The 19320-nt window shown below is 58.7% G+C and overlaps 1 protein-coding gene across 4 annotated transcripts in view; it reads left to right on the top strand.

Annotated features, from left to right (window-relative positions):
* Positions 1-1555: 1555 nt before the first annotated feature.
* The window catches only part of DAGLA (diacylglycerol lipase alpha), a 73415-nt gene continuing 55650 nt past the window's right edge, over positions 1556-19320 (top strand). For 2 of the 4 annotated variants that reach the window (XM_066360774.1, XM_066360768.1), the window contains exon 1: positions 1556-3221. The gene's annotated coding sequence lies outside the window, so the exon portion shown is untranslated. Of the gene's footprint in view, positions 3222-18513; positions 18700-19320 lie in introns of those variants that run through there. The other 2 variants (XM_066360787.1, XM_066360782.1) reach the window with 1 other exon arrangement.

Below are 19320 nucleotides of genomic sequence, written 5' to 3'. Positions count from 1 at the left end.
AGAACCAGTCTATGCTGGTGGCCAGTTCTGCTGCCCTCACTGCTGTCCTCCTCTTCCAATCTGCTCCTAATGCTGGCGGCTGTCACCAAAGACACCTGGACAAACCCCGTCAGCAGCACTCAGGGTACCGGAGGAGAGAAGGTGCAGCCTGGTAGCTGGACCAGGCCAGGCCCCCAGCGAACGTGTGCTCTGAACCAGGCACCTGCGAGGGTACTTCCAAAGGGTCTCAGAACGAGGGGTGGCGGCGATGATGGTGACTCTCACTGTCATCAGATTGTTTGCTGTCTCCTTCTTGCTCAGGCAACTCTGGGTTTTCACTGTCTGATGGTTTTAGAACCGAAGGGAGGAACATCCCACCAGGAGGCACAGTAATGGTCCCACTGGATTGGAAACAGACTGGCATCTGGCCGTTTGGAGATCTTCGGATCATGCACACACCACACAGGAGGGGTATGGGTAGAACCCGGGGTCCCCATGGGGCACCTCCCACATTATCGAACCCAGTGGTAAACGGAGATGGACACCTGCTACGATGCTTTAGAGCCGGGATGCCCAAATGGCTCAGGCCCTCAAGGATGAAGACTCAGGTCAGTTCACAGGACAAAGAACTCTGACTAAACGAGATGCAGGCAGAGGGCAAGGGGGACACGGAATACGGAGTTAGAGGAAGGAAGCCATAAACACCTTTTAAGAGTTTGTGACCAGTAGCAAAAATAAAAAGCACAGCCTCAACCTGTATTTCCTTACTGGTTACTGAAGCTACTAAAGATGAAACAAGGATGCTTTTCCTATTTTCTTTTTAAACAGGAATGGTCACAATTTAAAAATGTTTCTCATCTCTCTCCTTCTCTTTCCCTCAACATTTATGACAACATGCTTCTCAAACTTCAGTGTGCATACCAATCACAGATCTCGTAAATCTGCTGAGACTCTTGGGCCTGAGATTCTGCATTTATTTTGTTTTCTCTCTCTTTTTAATGCTAATGCTCACTGCCATGCTCATGTCTTGTTTTTTTCTTTTTTATTGAATTTATGGGGGTGACATTGGTTGATAAAATGATATAGGTTTCAGGTATACAATTCTAAAATACATCATCTGTATATTGTATTGTGTGTTCACCCCAAGTGAAGTCTTCTATCACCATTTATCCTCCCCAAACCCTCTTCGACCTCCCCCCAGCCCCTTCCCATTCTGCATTTTTAACAAGGTTCCAAATGGTGCCAAGGCCATGCTTTGAGTAGTAAGAGTTCAATGGACATATAGTTGAAGGTTAAATTTACCCTTTAATTCAATGGTTAAAGGTTCAGATGGGATCACCATAGAACCTGAGGAAACGAGAAGATTACCTCAAAGATCTTGAACTTGGATCTTGATCATGACATCCAGCCTGGAGGTGGCTGGCTGAACAGGGACTATTGGAACGTGTTTGGTGAGGACAACATTGACTGAATAGAAGAAAGGGTGTGTGTGTGTGTGTGTGTGTGTGTGTGTGTGTGTGTGTGTGTGTCCGTATGAGTTTGTGTGCACAGGACAGCTAAGAGGTGGAATGCAGTACACAGTCTTTGAACTGGCTGTTCAGGTCGTGAGTCCCCCTTCTCTGAGAACTTCCCTCACTAACGGAGGAGTGGGCTGACATGTTTGGATTAGGTGGCATTTGTTCCCCTGGCCATAGCTGATTGTCCACAGCCCAAGCAGCACCACTAAGATTCTTTCCTCTGGGGCTCTAGAACTTTAAACCAAGGGAGATCAGGTTTGGCAGTTTTTATTCTGATTATTTGCAATAGTCTAGAAAGAAAGTCCCGAAAGGGCTAATGCTACAGTCAGTCCTAAAAGCCTCCGCTGACCCCTGCCCTTCCGATGCTGGGAGGGTTCAACTCTTCCTTGTATCCCCTGAGGCACTCCACTCACTATTTGTCACACCTATCACCCCCATTTTCTATTTTTCTTAATGTTTGACATTAAAATAACCGCAAGTACCACAGAACACCTTCCCAAGAAGCTCCCACCTGCTTGAACGGAGGGGAAGTCTGTCCTGGCCTGAGAGTCTCACTTTGAACCCAGATGTCCAGACAACTTTCAGGCTGGGACTCCACCCCAACCCCTCTTCTACACAGCTGCCTTGGCACCGATGTGGCCCCTATTTGCACGAACTGCTGCCCACCACCCTGTTTTCTTGTGATGACAAACAGGGCCCAGAGAATGTGTCAGGGGCACTTCCCCTGCAGAAACCCGCTATTCCACTTTTCGCCTCTGAAGAATTTCTTCTCCATCTCTGAGACCGAGCTGGGTCATCACTAAGCTGATCAAGTGCCCCTTTTAAAGGCTGTCAGCTCCCACACCGCATGCACCCTGTATTGTGAAGGTCCGGTGCAGCAAAGACTGAGATCCTTGAGGGCAGGGTCCGGGTCCTGCGTGTCTTCGTGTCCACCCACTCCCCCAGTGAAGTACAACCCATGTGGAGACCGCAGCACTTCCTGCTCAAGAACAGCCCTCGGGGAAGGTGCGTTAAGTGACTTACAGTGTGAATGAATGGGGTGTGTGAAGAGGAATAGGAGGGGCTATTTCCTTCATTTACCAGAAATTTAAAATCGACCCAGTGCCCATTTGGACGCCAGGCATGATGCTGGGTTCTATGGGCGTGAAGGTGGGATAAGGACACAGATGAAGCTCTCCAATCCCTCAAGGAGCTCTTAGTAACCCCGGGAGGTCGAACCCATCTCTCTTTTTCCCTCCCCCGAAATGAACCAGTCCTCCAGTGATCCTACTTGGTTTTTGCCTCTCCCACGCTAAGCCCGGTCACGCGGGGCCTGAAGGAGGGGGACAGAGGCAGCTCCCTTCCTCGCAGGCAGCGCGGCCCTTCCTGCCCCTACTGGACGCCCACGGAGCCATGGTCGAGGCCGGAGCCCAGAGCCCGGCGCCCACCGCCCCCACGCGCGGGGCCGCTCAGGAGAAAGGCTCCGCTTGCTCCGGCCTCGGCGCCGCTCCCCTCCCTGGCACAAGGGGGCGCTGCCGCCCCACGGTGGTCGCCATGGTCACCGCTGGCGGCGGAGTGGGGTTTACGTAAAGGACGCGGCGTCCCCCGGGGGGCGGAGGCGGCCTTCGCGCCGGCGCCGGCGCCCTGCGGAAGCGGCGTTAGTGAATCGGGGCCTTGGGGAGCCCAGGATGGAGGTGGCGGTCGCGGCGGCGGCTGCGGCAGGCCGAGCCCTGCGGAGGGCGGGAGGTAAGGGGGACCCTGGGCGCTGGCGCGGTGCGAGCGGCGCGACCGGCGGGGCAGTGTTCGGGGCGCGCGGTGGCTGGCCCGACGGGTCCGCGGGCGGAGGTGCGGCTGCCACGCGCGCCCGTGGCAGGTGTGAGTTCTGTGGAGCCCCTGGCACCAGCGCGGGGATGTGACACTCGTGACACGGGCGTGGGCAGTGTGAGTCTGGCACAGGCAGCGTGGTTTTTCTGGCACGGCTGTCAGAAGTCTTACCGCCACCTTGGTGCAGTGGTGGCCGCCCAGGTGTGAGGCGGGTGCAGCCCTCTGTGCAGGTAGGTGGTGGGCACAGCAGTGGGACTGATTTCAGGGTGGCGGTGGCCAGCTTGTGGGCACATGGTGGTGTCCGTGGCATGAGTGTGAGGAAGTGCTGCCATTGCTAGGGTGTTGGATTGTTCTGGCCTTGCCATGGTCTGGAGAGATGGCACCCGGGGCTTAAAGAATTGGTGTCCTCAGCATGACAGGAGTTCCTGGGGACCGTGAGAAATGGCCTTGGCACAGCATGGTGCTGGGGCAGGGGTGGGGGCTGCCTAGCCCTGTGAGGGCAGAATCTGTGGCCCTCAGACCCAGGTGGATGGGAAGGGTATATGCCCATCCTCCCAGTCTGCTGATAATGAAGGGGCATTGCCTCTGTTACCAGGCCCTTTAATGCCAGCTGGGTACACTGGAGACTGGGAGAAGGTTGGTGCCCTTTATAATGGACATAAAAGAGAGACACCAGGAGATGCTTCTACCATGAGGACCCTGATAGTAACCCAGGCAGAGATCTGCCCAGGTACTGGCATTACCTGGGCTCATGAATTCAGATCCAGCTCTGGAGAAGGGAGGTGGGTGGTTCTCAGCGGTGATCGCTATCCATGAACATGTGTCAGGAGAAACAGCACAGGGCTGAGGGGTGACCTGTGTCAGCTGGCTGGCTGGGAGAGGTGTGGCACACCGTTTATCTGGAGTCACAGGCCCAGCCTTCTCCTAGGTTGATGGTTTGCTCAGGCTGTCTGGGAGTTGCCTCCCTCTTTGATTCTTGGAAGCCTTTGGGTCCAGAGGATCATTTGGCCAATGCTTGGAAGATGAAGGGGTCTGTAGCCACCGGGAGTGTGCTAGGGCTGTGTCTGTTCCCGCCAGGCCGTTGGGAGGCTTTAGGTAAGGGTCTCTGCCTCCGTGTCACATGGTATTGTACTTCACAGGCATTTTAAAGATCCTCCAGAGAGTTCTGAGGGTGTGGAGGAAATCTTGAGGTCTCTGTGGATCTCTGGATAAGTGGAATTGGGGTAGAAGAATAAATGTGGCGAGCCTGACCTGTGGTGGTGCAGTGGATAAAAAGCATCGACCTGGAATGCTGAGGTTGTCGGTTCGAAACCCTGGGCTGTCCCGGTCAAGGCACATATGGGAAGCAACTACTTTGAATTGATGCTTCCCACTCTTCCCATCCCTTTTCTATCCCTTCTTTCTCTAAAATTAAATAATAAAATCATTTAAAAAAATGTGGTGAGATTGGGCAGAGGTGGGTCAGGGGGATGCCTTTAGGAATCCAGAAAGATGATGTTGAGGGTATGGGGGACTAGGGTGGCAGGTGGGGAGCTCATTTGCCCAGGTGGGTGCTTGGAGGTGCAGCCGAGAGCCCCCTAAAGCTGAAGCATCGCCCAGTGCATTTGGAGGCAAAAAACTTGAATTCTAGTCTTGGCTGTGTGACCTTGAGCAGGTGACTTTCCCTCTCTGAGTCATGTCACAGGGTGGTCAGAGAGGGTGAATGGAGATAGTGCCCATGAAAACCCTTTGTAAACCGTGGAACGCTGTCCAGAGGTCAGGGATTGTCACCAGGTACGGAGCCCACAGTGTGAGGCGATAGGAAACTGAGGCGCAGAACCGTGACTGGGAGGGAAGATGGCCGGAAGGTCGAAGACCTGTCACGAGGAATTAGAGGCCCTGAGGATAAAGGCTCTGGAGGGGAAAAGTGGGATCTGTTGACAATGTGAGTCAGCTGCTGAGTCCCGAGCGCGGCCGCAGCAGCCCTGGAGTCCTGCAGGAGTGGCCTGAGCCAGAGGCGGCCCACTGCCCGGCTGCAGACGTGCTCTCGGGGTCCACGCAGGGCTGGGCGGCGTCTGTGGCTGACAGATCTGGGGTACCTGCGTGGGAGGGAGACTTGGAGATGTGTGTTTTCTCTTGAGAATTTCCTTTGGCTCTGGGTTCTGAGGGTGGGGGTGGGGAGCCATCGCATCAGCATTTTTGAAGCTGTGGCCCGAGGAAAGCAAAGTGGGTCAGAACCACCAGGTGGACTCCGGGCCTTGTGGTCCTGTGAGGGAGGCTGGGGCTGGGTGGTAGGGGGGCAGGGGGTGGTGAGGGATGCCCTCAGACATGTGGGCAAGGAGAAGGGGCAATGGGCACCCTCAGAGGGGTCCTCAGGGGCCAACACGTGTGGCATGAATTCCCCGGGACATCTCTCCCGACAAGGTTCCGGTTCCACCCGAAGGGCCTTCCCAAGTCGGGAAGATGAGGTGGCTGCGCATTGCTGTGCCTTCTGCCGCCAGGGGCCTGGTTCCCGACACCAGGCTGCAGAGTCTGGGTTACAGACCCGCTCTGCTGCGGGGCTTTGCCCTGCCACACCCCTTCTTGAGCCCTCCTTGTGAGTATCTGCCTTGGCCAGCCACCCATTGCAAAAGCTTGCTCCTGAGGCAGAGAGTTCTTGCCCTGGGACCAGGCTGCAGTGTCAAGCCGTGTGGGTAGAAGGGGCCACGGCCCTGCCAGGCTGACTTCTCCATGCTGCCGCCTGGACCCTGCCTGGCCCTGCAACTGCTGCCTGGGCCACCCGTTCCCAGGGCGGGTCCGAGAGGCCTGGGAGGCCTGTTCCGCACACTCCCTGTGGCGCCTTTCTCTGCCGCCCCAGGAGTTGCCAGGACATCAACTCCTGCTTGGAACACTCTCCTAAGTGCAAGTCCATTAAGGGGAGGCTTCAGGACTCCCTGTTGGGAATATTCAGCATTCGTGTTCCCTCGGCGCACCCTCTGCACCCCGCGGTTTGTTCCCATGTGTAGCGAGCTCAGCCTCACGGGCTGGGGCTCGGAAGCCATTTGCAGCCACCCCTTGCCATCTGCTTGGGTCACTGGGCCTCTGCATGGCACAGCTGGGTGGTGGCTGGGGCAGGCCGGAGAGGAGGCATGGCCTCTGTTCCCCAGAAGCAGAGCTGAGCTCCTCTCCAAGTCCTTGTGGTGGAGGGCAGCCAGGGCCCAGCTGGGGGACTGCTCCTTGTCGCTGTGCACGGATGCTGATTTTCAGCAGATCTCAGCTGGGGGCAAGGCCGGGACTGTGGGAATGGACATCGAGGGCAAGCAGCTCACAAGCTGGGGTGGGTTTTTTCTTTTTCAACTTCAATCCTCAGTCCTATTCCCATTTCTTTGTCCATGTTTCTTCAAAAGTTGCTTAACTCAGCTCCTGGCAACCTTTCCTTCCTCGGCTCATAAATCACGGTGCCCCGCTGCTCTGCTTGGGGGTGCCGGGGAGTCAGGCACCTCTGCACAGGCGTCTAGACCAGAGCTGAGAGCGCTGGACCGGCCGCTACGGCTGAAGACACGGCCCGTCCGTGGAAGCCGCTCCTCCACCCTGCCCCTCTTCCTGGGACCAGAGGGAGACCTGGGGTTTAATCACCTGTTGGCCCAGCGCCCCACCTGCCTTCAATATCTTACCGGAGTAGCTTTACATTACACTCCAGCGGACCAGGCAAGTGGCGCCGGGGGAAACATCAATGAGCTTGTGGTCAGAGGAAGATAAATCTTTCAGAACCGCCAGCCCCAGGATGTGGTTACCTCCCCAGTGGTCAGGGCTGAAAACTGTTTATCTTGATTTTCTTTTTTTTTTTTTTTCCCTTTGAGATACCAATTCTGGCTGGGTGAGACAGGGGACTGTGTAGACCAGGAAGACCCAGGGAACTAACTGCCTGACCCAGGGGGACCCCTTGGCCGCCGGAGAAGGGGGTCCAGGAAGGCCCCTCCTGACGTGGAGGGGAGCCGTGTGGTCACAGGTGAGGGTGTTCGGCAGGAGTGCCCGAGTCCTCCACGAGACCGTGGTTGAGATGAGGAGGTGTGGGGCTGTCACCGCCAAAGGGCTGCCCAGGGATTGCACATGTGTGGAGCCACGTGTGCCTGTAAGTGTTTCTGTGGGAAGTGAGGGCTGAGGGGGTGTGGAGCGCCTGGCGGTGTGGGAACTCGTGGGCTTCTGTGTCTGGCTGGCCTGATGTCAGTGGGTGTGCAGAGCGGGGCGTTGCTGGGCTCCGGAAAGCAGGAGAGAACAGTGGGAGCAGGGGAGGCCGCCTTGCAGCTCGGGGGGCGGGGCGGATTTAGCATCTCCCGTTGTGATTCTTATAAGACTTTCTGCTTTCTCAGTATTCCTTAGAAGCTAGCCCAGGCTGGAGGTGTGGCTCTCAAACACCCGTGCGTGTTCACACACGCCCGCTTCCATGCTCCTCCTCAAGGACCCTTGGAATTCAGTTGGGGACAGGCAACCTCTCGATGACAGAAGATAGTGTTATAGCCCGGGGGCGTTACAACTTGAGAGTCTGAAGTCAGGCAGACCCAGATCTGTGTTCCGGAACCTTTCTACACCTCAGTTTCCTCATCTGTAAGATGGGGACAGAAAAACCTCTCACAGGGGGGTTGTAAGAATGCCATGCCTAATAATGCCTGGAGAGTGGAGGGACCAGGATGAGAGCAGCCACTCTCAGTAAATGTTGTTGGTCTTGCAGTCAAAATCTTTTCCACAGAAAGGCAGTTACATCATGATCTGCATACATTAGCAAGGAAGCTGTCATAGGTCATGTCCCCTTTCTTGATGAGCAGAAGTTAACTCCACCCTATCCTTGGCATGGACGGAATCTTGCATATCTGTCCACAGAGTTGTACATAAAATGTCTTTGTCTCCGGGGGCTGTTTCCACTCGGATCCTGTGGATACTTATTTCTCGAGCACCGCCTGAGGGCTGGTGTCAGCACGGCCGGCAGTGGTGATGAGCTGGCCGTTCCCGAGCTGATTAGGTACCTGTTCCGCCCTCAAGGCATCCAGAATCTAGTGAGAAGATACAAGATGGACATAAAGGTCCGTGCTGCTATTTCAAGAGGTAGAGCTGGAGGTCAAAGGTTGAGGGACCCGAATGAGGGAGATCAGGGGAGGCTTGGGTGGCAATGGCCTCTAACCGGGGCCACCCAGGTGGTTGCAGAGGGCGCAGCAGCAAGGGGGGGTTGTCTGAGGAAGTGGCGCTCTGACCATTGAGGTCTGGATTGAATGTCGGGTGCACAGAATAGAAGTAACGAAGGCTGAGGTTGGAGCTGCGTCCCCGGCCGCCGGGACTGCGGGGCGATGTCACCCGGGGGAAACATAAGCAGTCAGGGACGTGTGCTGAGCCGGAGTGTGGACACCAGGGAGAGGGGCCCAGCAGCAGGTGCCGGGGAGGACTGGGGGACGGGAGCGGAGAGGCCAGCTGGCGGCGGGGGCAGGCGCCAGGTGAGGAGGGCTTCAAGCTGGGCAGTAGCCGCTGGGGGGGGCAGTGGGCAGACCGGCCTGATCGGCTATGGAGGTGCAGTGGGGGCCGTGAGGGTTGTCCGTTGGGTCTGTAAGAGGTGGGCATGGGGCAGGGCCTGCAGGCCGGGCCTGAAGAGGAGGGGCAGGGCCTCCGGGCCCCGCCGGGGGGGGGGGGGGTGCGCTTCCCACACTTGACTTTCAGCTGCTTCGACTCCGGCGCGTTCCGAGCCGGGAGTGTGAGGAGAGGCTCTCAGGATCCCTGTGAGGCTGTGCGTGCCGCCCGCGGGCTGTCCTCCTGCCTGCGGAGCCCACGGGCTCCAGCCTCCCTAGCATTTGCTTCCAGGCGCTTATCATTTCCTCATCAAATCACCCCCTGAAATTGCGCCTGCCCGGGTTCTGCCCGGCGGTTACTATTCAGAGAAGTTCCATCAGAACCCTTTGGGAGTTCTCTGAGCCGAGGGGCGGGGGTGGGGGAGAACAGGGCTTGTCTCCACCTGTGTTTGGGGAGCAGATTTCTGCACCTGGAGATGGGGGGTGGCGGAGGGCGAGGGAGGGTGGGCCGCAGCTGTGCCCAGCCTTTGTTGTTGCCTCTTCTGGAGCCATTTAATTAATTTATGATCGACGTTCCTGGACTTCCTTGAGGTTAATTTATTATTGATGGCCCTTCGTGATGTATAATCCACCCGGCACCTCCCACCCAGCACAGGGCTGCGCCCGCTGGGCAGGCCGCATGGCGGGGTGAGCTCCCTGGGGCTGCGCCTCCGCCCACCAACCCCTAACCCCCAGGACAGAGCCTCGCACTTAGCTTCTTATCAAACCCTTTCAGGTTTGGGGGTCTGGGAAGGCTCCCACGTGTCTGTCTCCAGGAGGCTTTGCTCAGCCACAAAATAGCAATAGTCATAGCAATGGTTTCTATTCTGTGAAGGCGGAGGAAGCAACCCCAGCATAGTATGCAGAGGGTCTCACTCCTTGCGAGGGCGCTGCCTGCATTCCCCATCCCTCCAGCCCTGTCTCACAGGAGGCTTAGAGAGGTGCCGGGACCTGCCCAGGGACACAGCAAGGAGGTGGGGAGCCAGGGTTCGAACCAGGAACCTTCCCTGTCCTGTCCAAGCCGGACCTCTCCTTCAGGCCCACGCAGCCCTCCTCTCCCATGATGCCTTTCTTCGTGCCGCACTGAACCCCAGGACTGTCCTAGCGAACAGGACTCAGGGGCATTGTACCGGTGTCCCCGAGAGTGTATGTTGTTAAATGTTGGTGGCTTGTTCCCCTCACTAATCTATCCCTTCATTGAAGACTAACAATAACGGCAAAACAGCACTTACTGAACACAGATGCCAGGCGCTGTGCCAAGCACTTTTCATCCGTTAGCTCATTAAACCCTCATAACCACCCCGAGAGACAGGCGATATTAGCCCATTTTACAGATGAGGTTTAGCAACGTGCTCTCGGCACTCAGCTAGTGGGCGGCAGGGCCGGGATTTGGAGCCCAGCAGCCTTGAGATGCGGGGGCTTCTCTGGTTCTCCTTGTATTCCCTTCCCTCTCCTTGGGCCTGGGTTAGTCGCCTGTCTGGGTGTTTATCCAGTGGCTCAGCCACTTCTGCTTGTCTGGCCTGAAGTGTTGGTCTGCATCAGGCCCCCTCTTTTGCTGTGAGGACCAGGAGCACCCACTCACACATGATGATGATTTTAGAGAGACAAGGCATGTGAGGGTGCTGGCCCTGGATTCTGCCCCTGGCTCTGCTGGGCAACTTCAGATGAGTCGCTCAGCCTTTCTGAGCCTCAGTTACCCCATCTGTATAATAGCAGCGATGATATTTATTCTCTCTCCCTCGCTGGCTCTCCCCATGCTCAACGGTGACGGGAAAGCCATCGTGCTAATCAAGGATCAGAATTACCTGTGTCTGCCATTCAGGGCCTGGCATGAAGGCCGAGAATGCCCAAGCCCAGGCTGGGGCCTCGGCACCCACCCCCTGGACTGCCTGGACAGGCGAGTTGTTCTATGGCTTGTCAGTTGGCAGAGACTTGCTCAAGGACTCTGTTGCGCCAGTAGCTGGGCAGGAGGTGCCTGGAGCGAGTGCCAGGCCCCAGCTGGGTGTCCTGGTTGGTTGAGCAGCGCTGGGTCAGTGGGGGCATTCCTCCCTGCTCTGGGCCTTGGGTCTGTGGGCCCCGCCCACCACTCCTCTCTCTCCCACGCGCCTGGGCAGCCTGACTAGGTCCGCTCAGGCTGGGTTTGGTGAGGAAGGCTAGCTCCCCAAGCAGCTGCCAGGGCCTCCTCTTACCCCTCAAAATACACAGAAGGCCTGGTGAAGAGGTGAGCCCTGCATCTGTTGTTCCGGAAAGCGGGGAGACTGTCAGCCTCTCGATGGCAGGGTTCCCAGGGCGTTGGCTAGGAATCCTCTGCTTTCTCGTCAGCTGTACTCTTGAGCACGTTTCTGCTTCGAGCTAGGCCCGGGAGCCTGACGGGTCTGCCAGGGCGCCCCCCGCCCCGGCCGCAGGCCCCGAGGAAGAGGACAGGGGCCTCCGGCTGTGGACGAGGGCGAGGCAGCACTGGCATGTCTGCTGAAAGCTGTGGCCTGGCTGCTGTGGGTGATGTTTTGTTTCACTCCCCAGGTTCCCGCCCTCTGCAGGCGGGGTGACATCAGGCGCCCTGGCCCGCCCTTTATCCGACTCCCCGCTTCACCCAGGCTCCCGCGCTGCCGCTTCCTGGCAGCCCGAGGCCCAGCGGCGGAGGGGACTCGCGTGGCCTTTTCAGTCTCAGCCGCGGGGGGCCCGTCCTGCAGTCAGCATGTGCCCGCCTGGCCCGCTCAGAGCTGTCTGCCTCCAGGACCTGACTGCTCTCGCATTCCCTTGGTCATCTACTTCTGCTACACACACCCCCCCATCTCCTTCCGGCCAGCACAGCGCAGGCCTGCAGACGCAGACTGGAGCATAAAGGGTTTCACTGGGGTCCGATCTGCTTGCGCAAGCCGCTCAAACCCAGCCTCAGTTTCCTCCTGTCCGCCGGGGGGGCTCTGAGGGAATGTGGCGCGCTGGGCTGCTGTCAGGACCCAGTGAGGCCGCACGGCGGAGGTTCCGCCCGGGGCCAAGGACAGAGCAGGTTCTCAATAAAGAGCACCTGCTATTTATTAAGCATCAGGATTATTTCCTTGACTCTCTCTGCCAGCCCAGGGCGGTGCTAAGCTCAGAGAGCCTCCCGTTCCTGAGGTCCTCTCCTCCATGGCCAGGTAGCCCAGCCCCGCGCCCGCCCGTGGGGCAGCTTCACTCCCCTCGGCCTCTGGGCCTCTTCTCAGCGGGCAGTGTCCCCCGGCCCCTGGCATCTTGCCCAGTTCCGTTCCCGCCCAGCCCCCCCCCCAGGCTGGCTCGAGCCCCCCAGTTCCGTTCCCGCCCAGCCCCCCCGGGCTGGCTCGAGCCCCTCAGTTCCGTTCCCGCCCAGCCCCCCCCCGGGCTGGCTCGAGCCCCCCAGTTCCGTTCCCGCCCAGCCCCCCCCGGGCTGGCTCGAGCCCCCCAGTTCCGTTTCTGCCCAGCCCCCCCCAGGCTGGCTCGAGCCCCCCAGTTCCGTTCCCGCCCAGCCCCCCCCGGGCTGGCTTGAGCCCCCCAGTTCCGTTCCTGCCCACCCCTCCCGGGCTGGCTTGAGCCCCCCAGTTCCGTTCCCGCCCAGCCCCCCCGGCTGGCTTGAGCCCCCCAGCTCCTTTCGGCCCCTTTCCTGCTTTGGTTTCCTTCCCTTTGGCACCTGGTCCATTGGGCTGGCTTTTCTTTTTCCACCTTTTCCTTCCCCGAGGCCTTTGGGGGAGACTCTCTGGCCCTCCTGGACCAGTGGCAGCCCCATGGCCCCTTGGCTGTGGGAAGGTGGCCGGCCAGTGGGTCAGATTGGGCATCGCCAGCTCAGGGCCAGGACTGGTCCTCACAGCCGGGAACACTAACGGCCTTGGCACATTGGGAGTCCTGTCGTGTTCTCTCTAGCCCTGGCCGCCTGTCAGTCAGGGCAGAAGGCCAGCCAAGCGTCCAGGGGGACCCGGCCTGTGGGGGCCACACAGCCCCACCTGAGGCTCAAGGTCCCAGTCACGGCATGTCCTCCTCGGTTCCCAGGACAGGCAGAGGGAGAAGGCCAGCATCACCCCTGGTGTCCCCGAACCAGAAAACCAGCCACATCTGGAGTCTCTTTCCTCCTGGGAAGTCAAGGAATTTTTCTCAAGAGGTTGTTTTGGTTTCATAACTTTGGAAAGAACTTGGTCTTCCTCCGACACCTGCCTTGGCCTTGGGCCTTGGGCCAGACTGGGGAGCAGAGAACGGTCTTGCCACTTGTAATCTCCTGTGCGCTCGTTTTCATGGAGTGGTTTCGTTGTTGTTGTTTACTGATTTGAGAGAGAGAGAAGCATGGATTTGTTGTTGCACTTAGTTATGCGTTCATTGATTGATTCTTATAGGTGCCCTGACCAGGGATAGAACTCGCAACCTTGGTGTATCGAGATGATGCTATAACCAACTGAGCTACCCTGCCGGGGCTTTTTCTTTTAGAGGAAGGGTGACTGGCTCTAAACTTAGTGCCCTAGAGCTGGTAATAATAAGAGAAAGGTTACCACCTGGTTCTGAGGGAGTTCTGGTTGACTGACGTGTAACAGACAATTTACAATGTAACAACAAGTGAGTGATTGACATGTAACAATTTATACTGTAACAATAGCAACAATAGCAGACACTTCCTAGCATTCCTCTTTGCCAGGCTCCTTCTAAGTGCTTTATGCTAGTAACTCAGTCATGCGGAGGATAGTGACAGTTCCTGTTCAGTGGGCGCACACCCAGCTCTAGGCTCTGTGCTCAGGCTGGTGCCTACCGCACCCCCAGCCCCAGCCCAGAGGAAGGCATTTGGGTTTTACAGCAGATGACGGGCCAGGACCTCAATTTCCTTGGAGGACTGAAGGATTCTGCTAGAGGTCCCATGTCAGGCCACCCATCTGTCTGGCACCTGCTTGCAGGGCGTTTCTCCCCTTCCCCGGCCTTGCCTTGGGTCTGGTGACCCTGCGAGCCACAGGGACAACAGGTTCCTACAAAAGGAAGGCTCCTTTGGCCACTGTTGCTGAGAGGACCAGCCTCCCCCCTCCCAGGAAGTCTGTCGTTCCCCATGCATAGGCCATCTGTGGCTGTGGCCGCCTCCTCAGACCTGGCACCTTGCCTATCCCCGGCAGGCGGCTTTTAGGTGCACGCGGGCTTGTTCCTCTCACCCCGAATGCCCCCTGCCAGTAATGCTGGGCTGCTGCGGACTGTGCGTCTTGCTGCCAGCCTGCTCTACCATACAGGTTAATAAACGGCTAATGGAGGGCCCCTGTTCTCCGAGCCGCCTTCTCCACTTCTCGAAAGCCTGGCCCCCCGCCCTTCCCCAGGTGAACCCATTCATCAGGCTTCCGGCAGCGGTAACTAAGCCGGGCACCCAGCCCACCATCTGCTCAGTACTTTATAAAAGTTTAAGCATCATGGGGTAATGAACTCCCATCATAAAGCAGCTGGAGCAGTGCATCCTGGGATGTATAAATTACAGGAGCCCTCTGAAGTTGTAATTGCAAATGGCAGCAACTGGGAGGTTGAAAGAGGCCGGCCTCGCTGGGCTGAGCACAGCTATTCTCTGCTTCCTTTCAGAAGGCATGCAAAACTGAGCCTGGCTGGGAAAAAAGAACGTCCTCAGACCAAACCGAGCTCCTGGTTCCTCCGCCCCAGTTCCCACTTCCTGAGCCCCGGCTGTGTCTGCAGAACCTGCGGGCTGTGGAGGCGGGACCCCCACCCAGGCCCTGCGCTCTGGCTGTGCGGCTCGGACGAGTGGGCCAGGAGGGGAGGATCGCGGGCACGGACACGGCCAGCGGGTGGGCTCCGAGTCACCTGTTTCCCGGGGCAAGAGTCAGAGCAGTTGGCCTGTCTTCCTGCCTCCGGGGCCTCTGCAGTCAAGTGGAGCGTTCGAGCCCCACCTGGAGGAGTGGTTCCGGGGAGTGGATGGGAAGCCACAGGGGCGTTGTGACCTGGGGCTCCGGCTGGACCCGCCGGCCTCCCGTGGCAGCTCCTGCTGGTGGCACTTGTGAGACATAACCACGGCTGTTCTTTCCACCTGTGCCGTCGGAGGAACGAGGAGCTGCGTCTGAGCAGCGCTAGGAGAATGACGGGGAGAACGACAGGGGTGATGCATGTCAAGGACTCAGCACGGTGCTGCTTTAATGGGGACATGGGTCACCTGGGAGCTGGCCAGTGCAGATTTCCGCTCAGGCTAGAGGAGGCCCCAGGTCAGCTCCTAGCAGTGTGGCTCACAGACCACACTCTGAGTGGCCAGGGCATAGTGTTTGAACCATAAGAAGAGGCTTCCTAAGTTCTGGCTGTGGTTATCCATCTGGGCAAAGTGCCCATCACCTGCCCCTGCCCACACCTGTCCACAGTGCCCAGATAGGTTTAGTTCAGCGCTCCCGGTGGGGCCCAGGAGCCAGCAGCAGCAGCGTCGCCTGGAAGCGGGTCAGAAAGGCAGAATCTCAGTGCGGCCCCCCATCCCAAGTCAGAACCTCTGGGCGTGTGGCCCAAGAGTCTGCAGCGGGAGCCGCTTCTGCTTGCTCGGGTAGGAGAAGCTGGTAGGACTCATCCTGGAGCCCAGTGTCTCTGTCTCTGAGTGTGGGGTGGCTGTCCCCAGCATCAAGATCTCCGTGGTGGGGCTCACTCAGAATATAGGTTCCTGGGCCCTACCTTGGACCAATCCACCCGGAATTTCTGGGTGGAGAATCTGCGTTTATCATTCAAGTGTGGGAGTCCCTGAGAGTCATTCAGAGCTTGAGAGCTGAGGACAGAATCTTCTCCCTTCTCGTGCAGGAAGCTTTGCCTCTGGGTGGAGGGGTGGGGTGAGCACTAGGTGGGCGCAGACTTCAGGGGCCCAAAGCTCCATCACAGTCCTGCTCGGGGCCCCCCAAGCTGCCAGCAGTTTTTCAGAGGGACACAGCCTCATTAATGGCCACCAGCGGGGAACTGGTCAAATAAACTCATATGCACCAGCCGGGTGGACTACCTGCAGTAAGGAAAGAGGGAGGATTGGGCTGGAAACAATGTTTCATGAAATGTTTACCTTGAGCTCCCTGGAAGAGTGGTAGGTGCAGAATGGCCCCATATTTGGACAGAGGAAAAAGAAAGAGTGGACAGATGTTAACAATAATTTTCCTGGAGGGATCATGGGCGTTTTCTATTGGTTCTCCCTCCCCCACCCCTCGTTTCTATTTTCTAAGGAGAACATGGATTTTGTAATAAGAAGAAAAAACTAAGCCTAAGATGCACATTTTCAGTCCAGGGTCCGAAGGTCCCAGGTGCCGTGGCGGGCCCAGATGCCCAGGCCAGCGCTGCCCTCGCTTGCCCTCCCTGCTAGGGTGACTCCACCCTGGTCTTCCTCACCCCCAGGCTGGGCCTGGTGATCCCCTGTCCCCCACACTGTTTCTCCCACTTGTTTACTTTCTATCTGCCTTGACTCTTCCTGGCCATGGCAAGGGTAGCTCCTCCCCTTCACAACAGAGGAGAGAGTGGGGAGAGGGGGAGCAGAGAGGTGGGAGCCCACCCAGCTCACAAGCCTCTGGGTGGAGTTCAGTTTTCACCCATGCATCACATAGGCGCCCAAACTAAGTACCAGAGTCTAGCCTCAGAGGACGTGCTCGGGGAGTCATGGTCGAATGAATGAGGCTTGGAATGTAGCCAAAGACCGGGCTGGGGCCCATCACTGTGTGACCTTGGGCTTGTCAGCGTACCTCTCTGGGCTTTAAGGTCACCATCTCTAAAATTCAGGGAGTCAGGGAGGCTTGAACTCTGATTCCCCTGGGCCCTTCTAGCTCTAATCTCCGGGGAGTTACGTAACTCCCCACTCGGCCCCCTTGTCTGGTTTTCTAAGTTATGTGTGCTGTCCACGAAGACCCGCAGCTGTCTGTTCCAGCTGCCCAGTGAGAGTGTGTGCAGAAACAGCTGCTCAGGGCAGGGCCCTCCAGACATGGGCGGAGGGGGAGCAGGAGAGGAGGAGACATCCCCTCTGTCCTCACAGAGAAGGAAAGTAAGCCACTCATAGTGGCGAGCTCCAGGGCGCCCGGTTCCCGAGTCTGACACGGGCCTCCCGCGAACTCCTTGTGCTGCCTGTGGCTAGGTGTCCGCTTTTCATCTGCTCCTGCCCAGAGCTGCCCTTGCCCCAGGGCCCCTTGCCTGGCTTTGTGGCTGAGACCCCTTTTCCTTCGGGCCCCAGCAACCCTGAGCTCCCACGCTTTGAGCTGTTGTTTTCCGATGAGTGGTTTAGTGGGGAGAGAGGGTGGGAGAAAGCTCTCAGGCCGTTTCCTTTAAAGCCGTTTCAGTGAACCCATGGGATTGTTGTGGTCACATCTTTGCCGTTTCCTTCCAAAGAAACGATGGGCTTCTTCTGGGTCTCTCCCTCTTCCAACTTCCTTGCCTGAACCATAGAGAGGGGACTGTCAAGGCTGGCGGGGCCGGGGTGACCTGAAGGTGGAGGGGCTCTGGATACCTGTCGAGGTAACACCAGGCCTGTGTCTGCCTGTGATGCTGGAGAAACAGCCCGGAGGCCTGCTGTGCACCTAGGACTGGGTTCCTGGTGCAGGGAGCCCGTGTCTGCCTGTGATGCCGGAGAAACAGCCCGGAGGCCCGCTGTGCACCTAGGACTGGGTTCCTGGTGCAGGGAGCCCGTGTCTGCCTGTGATGCCGGAGAAACAGCCCGGAGGCCCGCTGTGCACCCAGGACTGGGTTCCTGGTGCAGGGAGCCCGTGTCTGCCTGTGATGCCGGAGAAACAGCCCGGAGGCCCGCTGTGCACCTAGGACTGGGTTCCTGGTGCAGGGAGCCCGTGTCTGCCTGTGATGCTGGAGAAACAGCCCGGAGGCCCGCTGTGCACCCAGGACTGGGTTCCTGGTGCAGGGAGCCCGTGTCTGCCTGTGATGCCGGAGAAACAGCCCGGAGGCCCGCTGTGCACCCAGGACTGGGTTCCTGGTGCAGGGAGCCCGTGGAAACCAGCTTAGCCAGCATCCCAGAGGCAGGAGGAGCTGGGAAGTCGTGGTGGTGCTCAGCACAGAGCCCTTGAGGACGGAGGTGGGGGGACAGGCCGCCGTGCTGGCTGGGGTCAGACCCATGCACACGGTGCACTTACCTTCCTGGGTTGGGGGCCTTTTGTGTAGGGGCAGGAGGAGGGAGAAAAGAACAAGGGGGCCTTGCGTTCCCTCCTTTTTCTGCCTGGTGGTCAGCGCCCTGCAGGGAGCCTTCTCTGTCTGCCCTGGCTGTGCGGTCCCCGGAGTCATAGCCCTGAACTCTTTGACTTGAGCGTGGGTTTCCTGGTCATTCTGTCCTGTGAGCTCCTCCTGATGGGGCTTGTCACCTTCTTGTTGATACCCTCAGGAGATCCTCCTCAAGGTCCTGCTGAGTACACTGGAAGCCCCGGCTGGAACCTCCAGCCCCCCCCTCCGCTCCTCCCCACTGGTCTGGGGGCCCCCCTGAGGCAGTGGGCCAGGTGTACTCAGAACAGCGCCCTCCCCCAGGAGTCAGGCTGGAAGGGAATGGAGTAACGGGGTAGGTGGCATTCAACAGAATGTCCCAGGAGACCGACCAGCTGGCAGCTGCCACAGGCAGGGCCCGCAGGCCCCCTCCCCTGCACCCTCAGGCAGCCTGGCAACCGTGGAGTGGCCACTAGCCGCTAACCGGTCTGGCAGGTTTGTGGGGACCTGGCTGGGTTTCTTGAGGGACCGGATGTCCTGCTGGGAGCTGCCTTTGTGCCTGTCCTTTCTGTCCCCCTTTCAGGCCCTCAGGCCAGCCCTCTCTGGGCCTTGTGCTCCTCTTTGCCCCTCCTCTGTCCTCACAGGGAGGCCTTGACCCAGCCCTTCCTGGGGTCCAGGGCAGCATGTAGTGGGGGGTTCCCCGGGCAGGACACAGAGGTCAGGAGTCCCACAGGAGCGAGGTAAGATGTCCACAATGTGCCCCATGAGGCCCTGGGGTTACTGAGGTCCCAGGAAGCAGGCCAGCCAACGGATGGGGTGACAGTCACTGGGCAAGAGCTGGCGGGGGCCACGGTGAACATTCCCCCCCCCTCCCCCACTGACAAAGATAAGGGGCCAGAGGCCCGAAGAGGCCGCAGAGGCGAGGTGCAGGCCCAGGACAGCAGCCCTCTGAGGCTCCTCCCGCTCTGCTGCCAGGCCCCCCCCCTCCGGGAGCAGGAAGTGGGGGTGGGGAGCCCTGGCGCTCCTCTCCCCCTCTGCTGGGAGGGGCTGGGTGCCCCACTCCGTAGGTGTCAGCAGAACTGTCACCCAGCGCGGCGCTGGTGCTGGGATTCCCCTGGCTGACTCAGCCTGGCCTGGCCGTGCCTCAGCCCTGGCACGAGCTGTCTCGGAAGGTGTCTGGGTGGCAACAGCGACTCACATGGAGGGAGTCCTCGGAACTGGGGGGGGAGGTGGGGACCCCGGCTGGCTGTGAGCAGCACCCCCACCGAGCTCTTCGCCTCCCCCCAGCCCTGCTGCCTTCTCCTCACACTCCGGCGGTCGGAGGTCGTGGCTCTGCAGCCAGCACCGCGCCCGCTTCTCTA

The sequence above is a fragment of the Saccopteryx leptura genome, chromosome 1 (assembly GCF_036850995.1).
Source record: "Saccopteryx leptura isolate mSacLep1 chromosome 1, mSacLep1_pri_phased_curated, whole genome shotgun sequence".
In the NCBI taxonomy this organism is placed as follows: domain Eukaryota; kingdom Metazoa; phylum Chordata; class Mammalia; order Chiroptera; family Emballonuridae; genus Saccopteryx; species Saccopteryx leptura.
The sequence above is the reverse complement of the archived record's forward strand: the minus strand, read 5'-3'. Positions and strand labels throughout refer to the sequence as shown.